The following is a 5,648-nucleotide window of genomic DNA, read 5'->3' as shown; positions in this document are numbered from 1 at the left end:
GGGCTGGCTTTGTGAGGTGGCCAGCCTCCAACGCGGTCCCAGGGACCCTCACTTCCTAGTCCTTCTCCTTCCTGTCACAGTCTCCTTCCACCATGAATGAGGGCTGGTCTGTGTGACAAAAGAGTATGGTGGAAGCGATGCAATCTGACTTCTGGAGTTAGCTCACAAAGGGCACTGAGGCTCCTGCCTGGGTCTCTTGGATCACTTGCTCCGGGGGAGGCCAGCCACCAAGTCATGGGGACTCTCAAGCAGCCCGGGGAGAGGCCCGCGTACAGAAGAGCTGAGTCTTCCCGCCAACAGCAAGCACCAGTCAGGCCTTCAGGTGCGTGCGGCTCCGGCTGGCATTGCATCTCATTAGACATCCCAGGACAGAACCGCCCAGCAAAACTGCTTCATAATTCCTGACTAATCCACAGACACTGAGAGAAAAATATGTATCATCATTTTAAACCACTAAGTTTGCATATATAGGTCTTACTGTTAAAGTGTATAGTTGAAACTTATTAGAATTTGTTAACCAATGTCACTGTAAAAAAATAAAAAATAAATTAAAAAAAAAAAAAAAAACGCCGCTCAGTTTGGGGATTATTAGTTATGCGGCAGTGGGTAATTAAGATACCTTAAGGCTGGCTTTGGCCAAAAGAAGTGGCTTTCCGGGACTTCTGAGCCCAGGTTTTAAGAGGATTGGCAGCTTCTACTTCCTGGCTCTTAGATATCAGTCACCCTACTTTGAGAAGTCCAAGCCACATGGAGAAGCCACATAGAAGAGAGTTAAGGCATGACAGACGAAAGGCCCAGCTCATCTCCCAGCAGGCAATCAGCAACAACTGCCATCTCTGTGAGTGAGCATCTTAGAGGTGACACCAATGTCCACCCACTTACTTGAGTCAGGAACAGATGATCACAGCCTCGGCCATCACCCTATGGAGCAAAGGAACTGCACAGCTGAGCTCAGTCAGCCTGCAGAAATGTGAGAGATAATAAAATGGCTGTTGTTCTAAGCCTCTGAGTTTGGAATGATGTGCTGTGCATCAATATTTAACCAATACGCTGGCCCAGCACCTGGCACACAATTAGCTCTTGAGAAATGTCTGGTAAATAAGCAGATGACCTTCGTGTGGCTTCGGTTTCCTCTTCTGTAAAATCACAGAGGTTAGGACATTCGGTGTATTCTATTCGGCAGGGCTGCACCTCGCTAATGTTTTACGGCTGTTACTGAGGCTTGTGACACAGTATCACTTTGTCTGTGGTATCTCTGCACCTCACCCTGTGCCAGTTCCTTCTTCTTTCTTTCTGTGGCACACACGCTCCAGGCACCTGGCCCTCACAAAGCTTTGGTGATTTCAATCATGGGGCTGTGTAATTTGGCAAGAGGAGATTGGCAGAGGTCCCCCCATCTCATAGGCAGCACCTGCTCAATTTAGCCAGAGGAAACGGGAAATACTCCCAACAGGTCCCTGGGATACACAGGCAAAGAGCAGACAGAACAAACGCAGACTGCATTTCCCACCTCCCTTCCTCAAGGCCAAGTCTAGAGTTGTCTTTTGACTAGAAAATGACTGGCCTCTTCCATAGTATCCAGGGCCCCGGCCACATTTCCTGAAGTAGGAGCAAAGTCTCTGTTTGTGAGGACTGATGCTCAACCTCTGGTTTATTGGGTCCCCTTGTTTGCCACAGAGGCACCATGATTGTACTAGTGTGGCCATGTGGGTAGTAGATCTCTCTATTGTGCCCACTAAAACTAAATTAAAAGGCCCGGAGAAGTCAAGTAGCTAGCCTGAGGTCACAAGGCAAACCCAGCTTACTGGTGGAATTGGAATCGTCTCCCTCCCATTTTCCAATCACCTGCCCCACCCACCTTGCCACTCATGTCACTCCGAGCGAGCACAGTGTGTTCCATTTAAGTGTTTATCCAGATGAGCAATTGGCCCTTCCTGACTGTTAATCATCGTCATCATCACTGTAATTACTAAAACCTCTCTTATTAAGCAATGAAGGTATCTGTCCCAGACTTGAGAAAGTCACCCAGTTTCTGGAGGTTGAGGGGCAGGGGGAACCGTGATGGCATTCATCTAACCGGCCAGAAAATACTGATTGTCTCTAGGTGCTCTGCAGGGCGACAGAGACACGGCAGTGAACGAAACCCAGGCCCTGCCTGCATGGAGCTAGTCTAGTGCCAAAGCCTTTCCTCTTCTTTGTGCAAGTTAGAATGGTGGACATCCCATACCCAGGCTCAGCTCGTGGTAGAGTTTTCATACATCTCAGAGCAGAGGAGAAAACACAGCACCTCCTCCTCACGCTCCAGCTTTATCCAACTGCCTGTTTGGTCTCTCGCAGATGCCTGATCATCATCTCATGTTCAAATTCTTCTAAAAGAGCTCTTGGTCTCTGCCCACCCTCATCTTACTCAGTGGCACCACTGTCCACCCACTTACTTGAGTCAAAAACAATGAGTTATTCTTGATTTCATCCTTTCCTGGTCACGTGCAATCTGTGAGCAAGTCGTGGTTTGGGCACATCCAAGCTCTATCTCAAATCTGTCTGCCTTTCTCCATCTCCACAGCCACCATTAGCTTTCACCTGGACTCTCTGCTTTTACCCTCACTCAGTGCTTCCACTTTAAATTGATGATCACAGACCTCAAATGGGCACTCGTCCTTGGCCAGCAAGCTTGCATTTCCTGAGTAAATTCACTTTCCCACTCTCTGAGACGACCGACTGCTCTCTCTTCAGATACGCAACACGTCCCTCCCCTTCTCAGCTGCTGACCTCATCTCATCCTTCCCTGGAAATGCAGGCCCAGCCAGGCAGAAATCCCCCCCGTCTTCTCAGCACCGAGTCTCCTTGTGGCGTTTGCGTGTCTGCCCTCTGTTTTCTTGATCCTATGGAAGGCCTAAGCTCTCTGGCTTCCTAGGAGTTGACTGCTGTCATCGTCTCCTTCCTTTCTCCTGCATAATCGAGTCCTTCCTCTCTACCGGATCATTCCCATCAACACACAGACATGCTCTAGTATCTCTCTTCCGAAAAATCCTCTCCCTCTGGCCCCAAACTCTCTCCTGCTGTCCGGTTCTAAGATGTCCTTTCTCAAAAGAATTCTCTTCCTCTCCTATTACCCTCTTCGCCCTGCTCCAAAGTGGCTTCTGCCCCCCCCTGCTCCCCCGATACTGCCCCTGTCACATCAGCGATGACCTCCACTTGCTCAAATCCAGAGGTTGCATTTCTGTCTTCCTTGACCCTTACTCAGTCCTTTTCAAAACACCTATTGGCTACCTCTCAACTCATCCAGACCTCATTCCCTTAGTCTGGTCTCTCGTGTTCCCTCTAAGCTGTGGTAGGACAGTGACAGCAAGCTTTGCCACCCAGGTCACGCATTGCTGGTGGTCTGTTTCTTATCCAGAAGATTGGACTTCAGATGGGACCTCAATCTGTCCATCGGTGCCGGGAAATGTAAGAGTGGGGTGTTGGCCAGGGCAGGTCCTGGGATGCCTGCTGCAGGTTGAGGGGCAGGTTCTTGGATGTCTGCTACCATCGTCCGACAATGTCCCCACATGCCTCTTCATCTTCATCTTCAGCACAGCCCTGGAGGTGGAAAACTTAACACGGTGATCTGGGGAAGTGACGGGATGGCTGGTGTTTCTTTTCTTCTCCTTCTCAATTTCCATCGTTGCAATTCTAATGCTGCTTGGGCAACAGAAAAAAAAGTTGGGTGCCAAAAAATAAAACGCCTGAGAAGAAGATTTGGCCTTCGCCTGCAAGGAAGTGCCACGGAGGAGGGGCTCATGGCGGCCAGCGAGCCACGGAGGTGACCTGTTTACCTGGCACTGAAAGATGCGACAGCCCAGGGCCTGGCTGGCGTTGCCCAAAGCTCCATGTGGTACAGGACTCATGTATCTGCTGTAATTCTGGTGGTACAGGACTCATGTATCTGCTGTAATTCTGGTTGGCGTTCATGCTGACAGAGTGCCCAGGGAACAACTTGAAACCTCCTTGCCTTTTCTCCCTTTCTCCAGATCAATCAATATTGAATCAATAACGAATCCACCTCCCCCTTCTCAGACCTCTTCGCCTTTACCAAACTCTTCCTCCTCTAAAGATGAAATCGAGCCCTGTCACTCTGGTAATCCGTTTCCTTTGGCCCTGGGTTGTGAATCAGTGCGGCCTGGGTCCCTCTGGTCTTGTGTATCTTCTTTGTGATATTTATCAAAAGTGATTCAAGTAATTATTAGCATTTCCGTCCTTGGACCGTGAGCTCCAGGAGAGCACAGATCAGACCCTGTCCCTTCCACAAGGCCAGGTCTAGCATAGGCCCTCGATAAATACGCATCGCTGAAGGAATGACATCCATTAAGTGACAGCGAAGGGCCCTCCATAGGCCCTTTGCACCTGAGGACACACCTCTCAGCATGTCTCTTCACCTCAGCCCTTACTGACACACATTCTCTCCAGCTGGACTTTGGAGAGGTCCTGTCTGCCTCCAGGCTTGTCTACCAGAAGGAAAGACAGAAAAAGTTTCTGCAAGCTGAGCTGAGATAATTTTAGGCTGCTGGAATGAACTAGAATTCTTGTTCTCTGCGGCAGTGTGACAGACATGATTTCTCTCTATGGCTCAAAAGCTTCAAACTGACAAGTCCCATCAAGGGAACAGAGCAGCACCATGAGAAAAAAGAGGTGCAAACTCTCTGGTCTGAATCCTTATGATAGAGTCTCTGAGGCCTGGGAGAAGTACAAACTTCTTCCTACATGTGGTCGGGGGAGGGAGGTGGCTCCAATGACTTACATCCAGCATCCACCGAACTAGTGAAACCCTACAGCGCGATATTTGTTTAAGAGCGTGAGCTCTCTCAGCCTTACAAGAGTTTATTTCCTAAATCATATGGAATATCTAAGGAGAGGTAGAAATTCCTGTTTCTGTGGCCAAGTCAGGGGGAAAAAATGGAGGCGGTAGGGGGCATGTTAAATTTTTCTTTCTTTTAAGGACTCTCGAAGACTAAAAAAATCGAGATTGCAGACAGGGGCACCATGTTGTTTGCAGTCTTTCCTCAGCCTCCTCTTTTGAGTTTGGCCCTCTGGGGCCCAGCTGCAGAGACGCTGTGTGACCGGCTCAAGCCTGGCTGCTGACGCTGGCAGAGTTGGCCAGGTGAGGCCTATGTGTCCTCAGGAAGGAATGCAGGAAGGTAGACGGTGCCAACCCACAGGAGGAAGTGCGGGGAGGGAGGGAGGAGGGGGGGATGTGAGTAACACCACGGAGGGGTGTGCACTAAATGACAAGAGGTATAACTCTCTTTTCTTTTGATGCTGTGACCTCCCCCAGGGGACGATGCTAAATGTGCCATGTTCGTCAAACACAAAACTTTTGCTTTTCAAATTTAAAATTACAGGTGAGTTGCCCCACTCTGATGGGGAACATTGGACAGTTCCAGAAGTTGAACAAGGCCTGTATCAAATGATGGGTGGGAGGTGTGTGTGTGAAATTGTCCTAAGAGCATGATTATAATTCTGAAGAGGATTCTAAGACATTTAAAGGAATGAAGGCTGGATTGCTAAGACTCATTCCAGCTCTATAATCCTATTAAAAATAAATTAAAGTCTTAGCAAAGCCAAATTAACTGACACATTATGGTTTTAGGAAAACCATAATTTTCGTTTGA

The sequence above is a fragment of the Pteropus vampyrus genome, unplaced genomic scaffold (assembly GCF_000151845.1).
Source record: "Pteropus vampyrus isolate Shadow unplaced genomic scaffold, Pvam_2.0 Scaffold143, whole genome shotgun sequence".
NCBI classification, from domain to species: domain Eukaryota; kingdom Metazoa; phylum Chordata; class Mammalia; order Chiroptera; family Pteropodidae; genus Pteropus; species Pteropus vampyrus.
The sequence above is the reverse complement of the archived record's forward strand: the minus strand, read 5'-3'. Positions refer to the sequence as shown.